Source organism: Triturus cristatus, chromosome 2_1 (genome assembly GCF_964204655.1).
Source record: "Triturus cristatus chromosome 2_1, aTriCri1.1, whole genome shotgun sequence".
In the NCBI taxonomy this organism is placed as follows: Eukaryota; Metazoa; Chordata; class Amphibia; order Caudata; family Salamandridae; genus Triturus; species Triturus cristatus.
In genome coordinates, this window is record NC_140581.1 from 422982210 (window position 1) to 422997997 (window position 15788).

Sequence of the window (15788 nt, forward strand, 5' to 3'; positions counted from 1 at the left end):
GTCTTTCCACTATCGAATTTCCCTCAGGATGATAGCGGAAGAAATAATGCACAGCCACACGCAGGGTGCCCAAGGGATACCTGCAAGCCCTGGAGGCAAATGCTGGTCCCTGATCTGAGTGGTATGCAGCTACTGCATTTGTCCTGATAAAGTCTTGCATATCTTTTATAACAATTTGAACATCAGCCAATCGCTGTGGCCACACCCATAGAGATCTAGAACATGAATCGACTGCCAACCGAATGAATTTAAAAGAGCCATCTAAATTTAGAGGTCCGCAGGGGTCAAGATAGACATAAGCCAATGGTTTGTTTGAGACTAAGAGAGGTGTCTATGGTGGACGAGTTTCGGTGGAAGTTTTTGATGGTTGACAAATGTCACAACTAAAGACACTGTTTTGTCTGTTTGTAGAGACCATGCCAACAATAGCATTGTTGTAGCAGTGAAACAGTAGCTGCCACACCTGCATGGGCAGAAGCTAACCTCTCATGAGCAGCTATCATTAATTCTAGCCTGCAGTCTTAATTTGGTTTCACTCGATCCCCCACTCAGGGAATATGAGAATAAAGTATGTTTTGGGCTAGGAGTATTTTGCTGGAATTGTTTTGGGTAACGATGTGCCAGTGCATGAAACATTGACAGCTACCATGATATCACCATCCACTCTTGTGTGAGAATGAGTAGTTACAGCTACTACAGTAGTCTGAACTGCTGCATTTGCTGCTTCCTCAGCCAGTGAATTCCCTGCAATGTGCATTCCAATACGTTGGGAACCCAATGTATGAATTACATGAGCCAGTGGCAAACATTCTTTAAGATGTGCCACTTTCCCCAAAGCAATTTATGCTTGATAGCGTACCATTTTGAGTCTCTAAATCCATTCTAGCGCCAATAATGTTACTGTTCAAAGACTTGACACAATAATATGAATCACACACTAGCAGATATGTTTCCTGTAGGGTGCGTGCCGGTGCACACCCTTATCTTTCCGAGTACGCAGTCCTCTGCTGCAGCGCACATGAAGGGAAATACTTCCTGAGTTTTTAAAATCAGTAGCAGAAAGGAAGCTTTCTCTTGGTGCGAGCGATACAGAGACCATTAACTGGGGCACGCACAGGGAAAGTATGTGACTGAACGGCAAAAGCTGCTGAATTTGGAACTGGGAACAGTGTTTGAGTCCTGACATCGACTTAACATCCTGCATTTCTGGGCAAATCACTTAATGCTCCCATCCCGAAAAAAAAAAAAAAAATCTCCGTTTGTGTAATCTAACTAGAGATAAGTGAACCGCTCCATTGCTCTTATTGAAAAGATCACACTTTATATTTATAAGTTGCAAAAAAAGGAAGAGGGAATGTTTTAAAGGACCTGAAAGAATGATTTTAAGGTGCAGGGAACCAGAGGGGTAAAGTACGCATGAACACATGCTGTGTTGATGTGCAGCATTCTTAAGATGGGGTGCCACCTCTGAAACGAGCAACTATAACAGGACAGGTGTTTGACTTACACAAAGATGTATCCACCTGGTGACGCTTGTCAGAGGAGGGTGAGGCACATTAAGACAATGTCGTAAATAAAGTATTACGCGCTCAGAATTTCTATAATATCAATATGATCATGCATAAAGCAAGAGGCTGAGTCTGTGGTATCAGGTTCAAAAGGGCTTTATTCCAATAACTCGAGTTATAGGGAGAATAGTTCCATCACCACAAGGGATCAGGATCAGAATTCTCAAAGTATTCTCAAACTTTATTCACAGAGTACAGTATATATACATTGTAATAATATACGTAAGCAGGAGTGCTTCAGGCGGAGCAAGAGAGAATGAGATAAGAGCATGTGGGCGTGTAAGTAGGCGTGAAGGTGGGCGTCCATGTGGGCGTCCACTTGATGAGTCATAGGTGAGTGTCATAGGTGGGTGGATACCTGGAAGGGGTTGCGTGATCAGCAGGAACTTTACTGGAACTTTGCCTTACTTGTGCTCAACTTGAGCATGACGTGTAACTGACGTGGGGAAGGGTTGCTGTGCAACCGGGGAGTCTGGAAGTGAGGCCTTCAGTGTCAGGACGACCAGCACATCTTGTATTATCGGATATCTGAAGTCCGGGGCAGGGACTGATTTGTGACATAGGTTGCCCATCACCAAGAGCCAATGTGGCATCTATTTCTTCATTTACTGCGTAGGCCTTACATGGGGGCTATGGGCTTTTCACTGACGTGAGCTTTGCAATCACACAAAAAGAGACAGAAAGGCTAGGCTTTCTCCTTTGCAGATGGGTTATGTTTATTCCTCCTTCTCCAGGCAGGAATGTGGTTTCAGTAGGAGTAAGCAGATAACCGTGCTCAATACTGTCTCGGCACCCCGGACTGGGCCCCTTTGGCTGAGGCCCAAGTGTGCAAGGCCAAGGATACGCAGCTGTAGCTTTCAGAGCGTTCTGAGGCCTGAAACCTCTTTTCGGCTCTGGCTGAGCCACAATAATGGGTTTTCATGAAAATGCGGGAAAACATGATGCAAAACGTGTAGGCCTCAGTGCAGATTTGTCGTTTCTCTCATGGGAGACTGGATGATGGCAGGCCACGTTATAGCATAAGCATCATGATAGACAGGCCATGGTGGGGAAATACATAGGTTACATGCATGTGCACATGAGTGACGGGGAACACACGGGGACACATAGGCCTTATGATATTTTAATTTCCTCATTCCCTCCTTGTCCCCTAGTGGACCCTTCATGTCACATCTATTCTCATGAGACAGTCAATCTGTTCTTGCAGCATTATTTTACCATTTTCAATGCTTTGTAAATGGGGATGTGGAACACATGCAGTAGCACACAGGCCGCAAATGGCCGGGCCACACTGTAGACATAGGCAACAACTGAATATCATCAGTAGTATTAATCCACAGACGGTCAACACTTTCCATCCCCATGCTGATATTACTCCCCAGAGCCAACTGGACCAAGTCCACGTGCCTGGGTCTTGGTGTATGCTTTGGGCAATCTTGTGGAGCCTTGTTATTGCTTCGTATACAGACGGTGCGTTATAAGGAATGAAAACGCAACAGCTGGAACCGATGACCCTACAGGCTCCGCCCCTATCCGCCAGGATGACGTCAAGAACAAGACGATTCTGAAGAACGACCATTCTCATAGCAGACTGTTCCTGGGTCAAGTTCCCCAGGGCTGATGCAGTCTCATTAGCAACTGTTTCTAGAATCCTTGTTAGCCTGTGGATAAGTTTACTATTCTGGACGGGACCTATGAAGAAAAAGAATCCTTTGTTGAAATCTGTATATTGCTCCCAAGCTGTTTCAGTCTGGTCAATGCCAGAGGCATCGAGCCCTCGTCTGTGTCTGATAAGTGCTAGTTGGAGATTTTGATGATAGTTCGATGGGGCCAAGAAAACGGGTGGTAAAAGAAATGATATATAGCACGTCCCACCCCAGTCTAAGGGCAGTTGCACATAGGCTGTCTGGCCACAAATAAAGTAGGTGTGTCGTGATGCTCTGAAATAGGACTTTCCTTTGTCTTTAAACACTATTATAGTATTGCACTCGCTGTGCCCCAAATGTACTGAGCCTTCTTTTCTGACACACAAGTTCCCTTTTACTGGCAGGACTGTAATTGAGGATGGACCTAAATTGTGTATGGGCTTGACATTCAACACTATAAAGTCGAGGGTCGCATTTCCTTGCAGATACTCTTCATTTTCAAGATCTGTACCTTTCCTTTGGGGAAGACCTTCTTCATCTGGGAAACATGCTTCATTCATGACTTTATTCAAGTTACCCCATACCCAGTCGCCTCTACACTCCTTGTCTTGACATTCTTTGGCATCACCGTTGATGGATGTCATTAAGGCAAACCATGCTCCGCAAGAACCATTATGGGAGAACGGAAAAGGGAAAAGAGGCAACGCTCCCTTCACCTTCTGATACGGGGGAAGTCGGCCACAGACCCAGCAGTCTGTAGCATTGCTAGTCTGATGTGAATGGTGCAGCATCTGAATAAAGGTATTGTTGCGTAAGGCAAGTCGATATGATAGCTCATGGGATGGCAGATCACTAAATGTGTGCATTATGGTATCATTAGTGGAGGAGGGTAAGAGTGAAGCAATAGGAGGAAAAATAGCATGTAGTATTAAGCTGATACATATCATCGTGATGCACAGAAAAAATAGAAAAATCAAAGTCACTATACATCTACCACGTAATATTTTACAATATTTGCTTTTCATCTTGCTCTTTTTATCCCTACTATTGTCCAAGATCTTATGCAAGCCAGAATACATGTTCAACCGCTTCACCACCTAGTGGACTTAATTGATCAAACGGGTTCTGACTTTTTAGATCTAAGTTTAGCTTTGTACTCCTGCTGGGGAGTCTCCTCTAGTAAAGGGGGCTCAAAGTCTGAAAAGTTTATGTCCTTTTTAAAAGAATCGTTATTCCCGAAGTAGCGTTTACAATGATGAAGATGAACCCATCCTTTCCGTCCTTCGACTTTAACAGCGGTCCTCGTGGTTAATAATACCAACTTTGGTGTCTTCCACCTCGGCTCAAGAGGGCTCGTTCTATCAAAGTTCCTTATTAAAACATAATCCCCAGGAGCGAGGGAATGTTCCTTGACCTGGGTGTTGTCAGGGAAGGCGGCAGCAACCTGCGAACGACAAGAGAGTAGTGCAGACATCAAGGAAGCCAGGTAATCTGTCAGCATGGTACTATCAACATCAGTAATCTTTTTAGGCATTGGAGTGCCCCACATATTCGGTGGTCTACCAAAGACCACTTCATAGGGAGATAAGCCTGTTCTAGAATGGGCTACCATTCGCATGTAAAAGAGGGCAACCGGCAGGGCTACCATCCAATCTACACCTTTGTCTGCGCAAATCTTTGCTAGTTTTATTTTTAAGGTCTGATTGTGTCTTTCTACAAGGCCTGCTGCTTCAGGATGTCGCACACAATGAAACTTCCAGGTATACCCTAACAGAAGGGACACCTGTTTCATGAGTTCAGAGGAGAAAGGCTGACCGTTGTCGGAATATACGACACGCGGTAATCCATAACGTGGGAAAAACTCTCGTACCAATTGTCTAGCAGTAGTTACAGCAGTATAATCAGGAACTGGATAGGCCTCTGTCCATCGTGTCAGTGAACATACTACTACCAGGACATATTTGTAACCTCTACATCTGTCCATTTGGATATAATCCATCTGGAGGACTTCAAAAGGGTGGTCAGGTGGATGGAATCCACCTTGTTCCATCGGGATGCCTTTACCTGGATTGAATTGGCAACAGATCATACATGTTCTGACCTTTTGTTTCACTTCTGCACGCAGGTGCTTGTTGAACCATATATTCTGCAAGCTGTCTAGCATTGCTTTCTCCCCTAAGTGTGCAGGACTATGTGCGGTATTTATGATCACTTGTACCATCGCATCAGGAAGAAACCATGTTTCTTTGCCCTTAGTCATCCAACCCTGATCAGTCAGTACCCCTCCTTGTTCCGACCATTTCTTTAATTCGTCTAGAGTAGCATGTGTCTGTATGTCTTGTACATCCTTGGAAGGATCCCTGACTGTCATGGCTTTGGTCATTGATGGTATCTGTGATTTTGTCATGTCTAGTGGGGTCTGAGCTGTCTGTTTAGCTGTTCGGTCTGCCAGATCATTGCCTTGAGAAATGGTATCTGTGGCTTTAGTATGTGCTTTGCATTTCAGGATAGCTATGGCTGTCGGTAAATGTATCGCTTCCAGAAGGGCTTGTATAAGGGGGCCATGCTGTATCTTGGCCCCGTGAGAGGTCAAGAAACCTCTTTCTCTCCACAGTACTCCGAAGTCATGAACTACCCCATATGCGTATTGTGAGTCGGTGTAAATGTTTACTCTCAGGTGCTTAGCTCTTATGCACGCTTGTGTCAGAGCGATGAGCTCTGCTGCTTGTGCTGACAGTATGTCTATTCTTTTAGTCTCTATGATTTCAGTAGCAGTGGTCACTGCATACGCTGCCACTAATTCTCCCGCCCCCGTCCTCATACATGAGCCGTCAACATAGAGTGTTAGGTCAGGGTCTGGGAGTGCAACATCTGTCAAGTCTTGTCTTGGTTTAGTCACGGTATGTATCACTTCAACACAGTCATGTGGGGAAACGTTTTCTGTACTGGAGGGCAAAAGAGTAGCAGGATTCAGTATGTTGCATCGTCTGATCTCTATGTGTGGTTGAAATAACGTCAGCTCATAACCTGTCAGTCTCGCTACAGTCAGGTGTTGGGTTTGTGTCCGGTTCAAGAGAACCTCTACTGCGTGCGGTACTTGTACGGTCAGGGGGTGGCCCAGCACTATCGAGTCACTTTGTCTTATGGCTAAGGCTGTTGCTGCAACAGATTTTAGGCACACAGGCAAAGCCTGTGCTACTGGGTCCAATGTACTAGAAAAATAAGCACAGGGCTTGTGTTTTCCTGCATGATCTTGTGTTAGGACAGATAGTGCTGTTCCATCCCGCTCTGTCACAAAAAGCATAAAAGATTTGTTGTAATCAGGGATCGCTAAAACTGGTGCTTGACATAAAGCTCTTTTTAATTCTTCAAATGCCACAGTGTGTTCTTGTGTCCAAGGGAGGACTTTAGTAGAAGCTACCTCCTGTGTCGTCAACTGTATTAGGGGCTTGGCTATGTAAGCATACTGGGGAATCCACTGCCTGCAATATGAAGTGAGGCCAATGAATGCACGTACCTCCTTTTGTGTCTTGGGTCGTGAAAGGCCAGAAATCAATTGAATACGTTCTGGTGTCAGTCGCCTACCCTCCTTGGATAGCAAGTGCCCAAGGTACGCCACTTGCTATTCACAGAATTGTAACTTCGAAGGGGACACTTTGTGCCCCTTGTCAGTTAGGAAGTGTAAAACAGTGAGTGATGCATCTTCACAGTCAGTTTCCGATCGTGCAGTGATGAGAATGTCATCTACATACTGTATCAGTGCTGTAGTGGTAGGCATATGAATGCGGTCTAGTTGTCTTTTGAGTGCCTGACTGTAGATGCTAGGACTTTCCGTGAAGCCCTGTGGTGCTCTTGTGAATCTGAAGCTGCGGCCTTTTAAACTGAAACCGAAAAGATATTGGCTGTCCGGATGTATTGGGATACTGAAAAATGCGTTCTTCAGATCGATAACTGTAAAGAACGTAGCCTTCGCATCAATGGCAGTCAATAAAGAAGAAATGTCCGGGACCACAGGGTACTGTGGCACCACACATTTGTTTAATTCTCGCAGGTCCACAACTAATCTATAGACAGGTGATGTATTGGGATCAGTTCTTTTAAGAATAGGAAGAACAGGTGAATTGCATATGTTTGAATCTGTCTCTATCACCACCCCTTGTGTGATGAGTTCATTGATTATTTTCAGCAACCCTACTTCAGCCTCAGGTGGAATTTTGTATTGTCTAATCCGTGGCAGCACCACTCCTTCCTTGAGGGTGACCTGGTATGGTGTAATGTTCATGAAACCTACGTCAGTCGGGCCTTGTGCCCATAGATGCTGTGGTACGTTTTGAAGCCTGATGTCAATATCTTTCATTACAAAATGGCCCTTGAAATCACGTAAATACAGTCGCACTCCTTCTGGCGAACAACAGATAATTGCCCCCAGTTCCTTTAACGTTTTTATGCCAAGTAAGTTTTCTGGACACGATTTAGTAAGCAGTAAGTCTGTTGTATGTATTAGTGGACCAACTCCTAAAGAGACTGGTTCTGAAACCTCATTGATAATAGGCTTTCCTGAAAAGCCCAGGGATATACTCTTTGAGCCCGAGAGGGGTGCCCCTGGAACCTCGGAATGACTGATGGTAGTTCTACTCGCCCCAGTGTCAATCAAAAACTTTTTATTTTGTCCTAGTAAACGTGCATGCACATAGGGACCCGCTTGGTCCACAGGAACTGGAATAAGGGGCAAGTCGAATTCCCTCTCTGGGCTGCTTCATGAATATGCTTGGTATTCTGGATAGTTAGTCTGAGCGTGCTCATACATTTGTGTTGTGACGTGGGCTGGTGCAGGTGCATGGACAGGCGGCGGCGGCGGTGGAAACGTATCTGATGCCTGATGTGTGTTATTTTCTTTGGGAGGATAAGGACGTGGCTTTGTTTTACCTATAGCTATATTGTGTTTCAGGACTGCACATTCATTTACGAAGTGGCCTGGCTTCTTGCAATAATTACAGGTCCCATTACTTTGTTTCGTGCTATTCTTGTTCGTGTTTGTGTTTGCCGGTGTCGATTGGGCCACCAGCATCTTCATCTTTGTGTCTTCCATGCGTCTCTTTTCCTGGTCGTGTTCTTCTCTAATTCTGTTCTGATGGTATTGTAACATCTGTAACATTTGGGAAGGGCTGTTTGCTTGCCAAGTACTCTCAACCTTCAGTACCCTATACTTCACCTCTGGTAGGGAATTTTCTACTAGTTTGCTCACGAAAAGATGGGGATATGAATCGCTACCGGGCTTAAGACCACTATTGATAGTGAAACACTTCTCAAACCTAGAGTAAAAATCGCTAGTGTCCTCGTCTGGTTTCTGTTTACAGGCTGAAATAGCATCCCAGTCTTCTTTCTTGGTAATTAATAATCTGGGCAAAACTTGTACAAGGAGTTCAGGTAGGTCTTTAGCTCGGGGACCCAGACCAACCCCCGGGCCTCTTCCCTCTTCCTCTCTTTCCAACAGATCCCAGCTGAGCTTTTTCTCTCCCACCTCCCAGTCCTGTCCTTTCAGCTTCTCGTAAATACCAGCAGGCAATAGTACTTTTAATAACTTTAGAATGTCAGCATATGTATATTCTCTTAAGCGAAGAATGTCTTTTAGTTCTCGGTGAAAACCCCCCGGGTCTTTATCATGGGATGGTAACATTTTTTTCATTTCCAGTATCTCTAATTTTGACAAGGGGGTGTAGACATACACCCGTTGCAGTTCATTGTTTGCATCCTTTACAGGATGAACCTCTCGTAGGGGGTTCAGCTTGTCGTATGACTGTCCCTTAACCTGTGGTGGAGCGGGAAGCAGGGACCTAGTCACGTATACTATATACTTGTGTCGCTGATCCAGGATGACATTAATCAATTCAGTACCCATGTTCATCCACCTGTCTAGTATTATGTCGTCCAGCAACTTATACAATAGACCAGGACCAGAATATTGACTCTCATATAACGTGATCAAATGTTGGACCATGTAAACACCAGCTATGCGCTGTTCGTTTGGTGGGAGGCTCAAGAACGTTTGTGCTACGATATCATTATTATATATATCATATTGGGATACCCACAGGGTGGCTGACCGTGCTAATTCATTTTCGGTCGGGGTGAGGGGCTGATCGTTACCTAACCATTTATTCACCGCTTTTTCGGTGATTTGGAACAAACTTTCAAGGGAATATCTTTCTTTTATAGCCGTTCCCTGTTTACGGTGATTGAGGCCCTTGGGCCTTTCGAATCGCCGGGCATGGCCCACATAATGTATTCTGTCTTTGTCTCCTGCTTCATCATCAGATGATAACTCAGCCTTTTCGTTCGGGCCTCCTTCGTGTGACGCTATTATTGCCTTTCGGATTTTGGTCAACATGTTGTCTGTCTGGCCTGATTTATCATGCTGACCGGCATCTATGCGATCACTCCAACCAATATAACAACGGTCTACGTCCCCGTCACCTTCGTCTTTTTCCCTGATCAGACAATTAATTAGGAAGCGAAGGATATAGTCTTAATAATTACCTTTCTATTTTGTACAGCTTCTGCTATGCACTCAGAACCTTCCCCTGTTCTTATGAATGTGTACATTTTCTTTAGATGTTTATCCATATCTGGTAATTTTTCCAAATCTGCGACTGCTCGTCTAAGCCGTAGTGAAAACACGAGCATTCTGCCCTTTCCTGGATCTGGGTCATATATACATTCGGAGATGTCTACTTTTACTGTCGGCCCCCCTCCTGATGTTGCCCCGGATCCTCCCTCCCCGCCGTCCTCGAGCTCCTGGAGCTGTTCTTGCGTTGGGGGGTGCAGGGAAAAATCCGTCCACGTATGCTGGTGGGGATTCCTCAAGGTAGGTGTTAATGAATGTTTCGGATGCTGTTTGTTTTATTTTTCGGAGTACTTGCGGTGGCACTCTAATGGGTCTCTCTACTGGGGCCACTTTTGCTAGTTCCTCTGAAAGGACGGGGTAAATACCAGCAACGACAGTATTTCTTTTTCTTTCAGTCTGTTCTCTTTTTACCCGTTCCCCTTCCTCCTGTAATTTCTCTTCTTTGGCTTTTTCGGACTCCTGTCTACTTCTCTCTGCTTTGTGGAACTCTTTCTCTGTTCTTCTATGTGACTCCTTGCGCCATAACTCAATGGCATCCTTCTGAGCAGGTCTAGATTTTCTCTTCCATATCTCTTTCTCTACCTTCATAATGCATTCCGCATCCCACGTTCCCGTGATGGGCCATCTATACTTTGTCTCTAAATCCTTCGTGTAATCCACCCATAGTTCTAAAAACAGCACGGCATCTAAACCATGCTTACAGTACATGAAATGTCCAGGTGTGTCTCTAGGCGGAATGTTAACTGGTTCCTCTAGTACACCTTTTCTGGTACATATCTTACGCAGTTTTGAAAACAACGGCATGTTGGAATGTAACCGAAAACAAAAATCACAATGAACAAAAAAACAAAAATCACAATGAAACAAACTTACATAAAAACCTGACACATTCAAACCTAACTGAACCTGACTAAGACAATAACATTCATACAGTTATATCGGTGCACCTGAAAACTTGGACTTTAATTCTTGAATTCTTTAATTCTTGATGCATGCTCTTGAACATACCGGTCTCACAAGTGAGAAACGTCTTTACCGTGTTCATTAAATGAACCCGTCTTTATTGCAACCCCCATGAAAAACTCACCGGGAAGCAGAACTTGAACTTGAAGGCCTCGGACACTTGACGCTGCGCAGGGAATGGCGTATCTTAGGTGGATCTCTAGAAACCTCGGACACAGCTCTCTCGCAGGGTGGGCTCTGGGTCGGGACGATCCCCAATCCTCACCGCCTCGTATGGATGCCTGGTCGCAGTCCGTCTCCTTCGTTGGCCTGAGGGAGTTGGCGGGAAAACCCGCGGCGTGTACACTTGAAGTCCATCACGGCTGTGGAAGGGGGCAAAACTGGACCTTCATCTCCGGCGCGTGGGGAAAGAGATTTGTCCCTATTCGGGCGCCATTAATGTCGTAAATAAAGTATTACGCGCTCAGTGCAGATTTGTCGTTTCTCTCATGGGAGACTGGATGATGGCAGGCCACGTTATAGCATAAGCATCATGATAGACAGGCCATGGAGGGGAAATACATAGGTTACATGCATGTGCACATGAGTGACGGGGAACACACGGGGACACATAGGCCTTATGATATTTTAATTTCCTCAACAATATAATAAAAATAATTACAATATTTTGAGCATATACACCCGCTCCTACCTACACTACCTCCTTACCCAAAGCCTATCCGATATTTCAGACCTGTATGGCCCATCATCCATTGGGCTCAAATTTAAGTTGGGGGCAGCTAGCTCGCAAATTATTTTCTGTCCCGAGGGAAAAAGACCCTGCAGTAAAGCGCTCCCTCCTGCTTCACTTTGGTGATAGTAGGCAATGTCTCAAACATCGTGTGCATGACATATGGATAAATATGCTACTCTAGTGGCTACCATGGGTGGCATTTTAGCCCTGAACTCAATAAAGATGATGATTATTTTGCGCATTGGCAAGCTAAATGGTCTTACACACCAGGATAAAACAAAGCTTTCCAGCACAGGCAAGCCACTGAATATGGTAAAAAGTAAAAAGGCAAGCTTGTGTGTCATGGATCCTACCATAGTTAAAGGAAGGATACTAAACCCCTAGCCAATGTTTGAACTGTGAAATATAGCAATAATTGGGGTTCAGTGGGTCCCTCGGGCCTCTGGGTCTGGTGAACTGCACCTGCTACACCTATGGAAGCTACACCCCTGAGCCAGGTATAACCCTCTATAGCATTTCTGACCTGTGGGGAGGTTACATGTTCTCTATTGTTGGTGCAACACACATTCAATCTGCTCTGTCTTCTCTGGCTACAGAAAAAGAACTCTTGGGCACTAAAGACTAAGTTCAGTTGAAATCATCACATACCTATAATGACTGGTGCAAAGATAGTTAGGGCATTGGGCATGCAAAGTCTGAATGTGGTTGTTGTGGGAGTGAGTTGCCTATCATGGATCTTGGGCAGTCAGGTGTCATGAGTCTCTTTGTGTGGTGAAGTAAATCACCCTGCCAGGATGTGTCAAATATGCTGGGGAGATCTTTACCATCTCTCTGGTGTAGAAGGAAGTTAAAAGCCTGAACACAGCTTCAGAGTCCAGTGCAAGTGATGGAAGTCATCACCAACATGACGTAGATGCAGTGGTTGAAGTACATATAAAAGTAGGAGTCCTTGAGCGCACCTGAAGGTCAGCAATAACTATTTAGGGACAGTTATTTTTTAGCAAAAAAGTATGGATACTCTGTCTAAAATTTAAAAAGCATGGGTATGTTATTGCCCGTAGATCCCATCCATTGCGGGCGCTAAATAGATGCATCAGTCTACGTAAGTGCCAATGAATAGTCACTCAAGCCTAAAATAGGCGAAATACATACATATGAGTTGCACAGCACATGCCACTTAAGCATTTTTTAGTCTAATTTCCTCCATTGCAAGAATGAGGTCACAATTTGAGACTGAGACAGGAACACTATCAACTTACAAAACAGTTCAAGCGCTACAGCTTGATTTACATTCTACCCATCATATTCTTGTGTGTGCTGAATGATATCCTGGACAAACTGCAATCGTTTCACAGTGGTAGGTTATCTTGACCTCAGACAAATACAGTTTAACATCAAGATATCGATGCATTTGGTCAAAATAATTGAGAAGTTAATGTCCCATTCACATGGATGTCCTCAATAATAACCACTGAATCGGCAAAACAACCAGTAGTACTTTTCATATATATATAGACTGTAGATTTCTGCAGCTGACAAAGGTGGAGTAGTACATTGCCTCAACTATCAAAATAAGGTCCAAGGTTCTGAGCTTTTGGGTGTCTGTCGTTTGTTGACAAACATTTTTATAACGTCATTGATGAATTGCTGGAATACCTCACAAGAGTGCTGAATGTTAGCAATGATATTCACATTCAGACCGAAGACATCTTCAGAGGCTGAAAGCAGAACTTAAGAGATGGAAAGACAACAGTTAGAGGATCGAAGGAAATGCAAATTACTCAAATGGAACGTAGAATTCTTCATCTTCTTGTACATGTCTGTGAGTTTATGACAATATTATGAATGTGATTGATATTAAAATAGTCTCAGCCCTCCAGTGGAGCCAACCTGACACTAGCCCTCCTTGGTTACATACATAACTGCTGAAGGTGCATTAGCCTGTGAGGTTATCTTCTGGGCTAACAGCAGTAAACATATCTGACCCTGGAAGTGCAGTGGCTGCCGCCTATCAAAAGGGCCTAATAGAGCACTATTGTAAAAACTGATGTTTCTCTCTACAGTTTTGCATCCCCGATGTGCATGCTTTCTCAAACGTCAACTGCATGAACATTTTGACCTTGACTTAAAACCTCTGATTATCTACTCTCCTTTTTTTGTTTGAATGAGCTTTTGTTTGCTTTACAACCTCTGCATACCTCCTCTCTGAGTACAGTCTACTCTAAATCATGTGCACATTTGCCATAATCTGTTATTTTATTTGTGCAACCTGCCCACACTTCATCTTAAAGATAACAACCTCTCCTTCTTAGAAAGTCATGCCCTGCAACCTAGCAATATCTAATCTGCTCTAGCTCATCTACTAATCCCACCCACCTTCTGCAAGAGCGTACCCCCCACTAATGTTCGCACCTAAGTAGTACTAATTTTAATCCATCTCAAAGACACTGGACTAAATGTATGGAATAGTCTCCTTTAGAGCACAAGACTAAACTCAATGCCAACAATAACCTGTAGCCACTAGATTAACCACTTACTTTGGGTTGCAGAGCAATGTGCTGCCTGACGTAAATCGCTTCAACGCCTCATTAGAAGTAGTACGTGCTACTAAATATCATTGCAATACAATACATACTAAGTGAGCTGTTAACTTTCTGTAGTATCTACTCCTGGTCCTTCCTTACCTTATTGAATCATAAGTAGGTGTCTGCTGAGTGGGTAAGGGTCAGACAGTTAGTCAAACCTGCACTAAAGGCCGCCACCATAGTGCCTCTGCTGAAGAAACCCGGCGCGGACCCTTCCATCTCGGCTAACTTTCGTCCCTGCTGCCCTTCCTGGGCAAGGTGATGGAACGCCATGTCACCGCGGTACTGAGCGCTCACATCGAGGCGAATGGGGGGCTGGCCTCTCGCCAGGCAGGATTCCGCCCCAGGCATTCGACCGAATCGGTCGTAGTCTCAGTCCTAGACAACCTCAGAAAGGGTATGGATGACAACAACCACCAGGCACTGGTCCTCCTTGATCTCTCCGCCGCCTTTGACACGGTGGACCATACCATCTTACTTGCCCGTGTCAAGGCGGCCGGCATCGGGGGATCAGCTCTGGTCTGGCTCTCCTCCTTTCTGAGGGACCGCACTCAGGCGGTCCGACTAGGCGATTTCACCTCCACCCCTCTCTCTGTCACCTGCGGTGTTCCCCAGGGCTCCTCTCTCTCTCCCTTACTCTTTAATCTCTATATCTTTCCTCTTATCTATGCACTCCAGCAGCTGGAGGTCACTGTTTACAACTACGCGGATGACCTCCAGCTCATCTTTGATCTGTCCCCCTCTCCTCTCTCGGTCTCTAATTTCCAGTCAACTATGACATTCATCAGGGACTGGATGAACCACAACCATCTTAAACTGAACCCTGACAAGACCGAGCTGGTTCTCACTGGTGGTTCATCCAGCCCCTGGAACTCTCTTTTCTGGCCCCCCTCTCTTGGCCCGGCACCATCCCCCTCCACCGTGGTCAAAACACTGGGTGTTAAAATGAATAATCAGCTCACTCTTCACTCACAAATCAGTTCCGTGGTTTCCTCCTGTTTCCTCACTCTCCGAACTATCCGCTCTGTCTCCCGCTTCTTCTCTCCCCAGGCACTTAAGATCATCATAGCCGCCCTGGTAATCTCACGATTGGACTACGCCAACGCCCTCTATCATGGCATTCCAGCGTACAGCCTGCGTAGACTCCAAACCATCCAGAACCAGGCGGCCAGGCTGATATACAGCCTTCCACGCTACCACCACTCCACCCCCCTTCTAAAAAAGCTTCACTGGCTCCCCGTGAAACAACGCTCCCTTTTCAAGATCGGATGCATGGTTTTTCAGGCCCGCCAGGGCACTGCCCCCGCTTTCATCGCCTCACTAATTAAACCCTATGTCCCCGCTAGAAATCTCCGGTCTTCCTCCAAGTCCCTTCTCCAGACCCCCCGCTTCTCACGCAAAAACTGGGGCGGTTCTAACTTCTCAACTCTGGCCCCTACTTTCTGGAACTCACTTCCAAACAATCTCCGTTCTGCAACTCAGTATCTCTCCTTCCGTAGAGACCTGAAAACTTTCCTTTTCAGCCAGGCTTTCCCCGCCTAATACTTACTCCACCCTTCCATGGTCCTTTTTCCTCAGTTACTGAACCTCCAGCGCCAAGAAACCGCAAGGTGTACGCCGCGCTCTACAAGTGTTTTAAATTAGAAATTAGAAACCTGTGGTGTCATT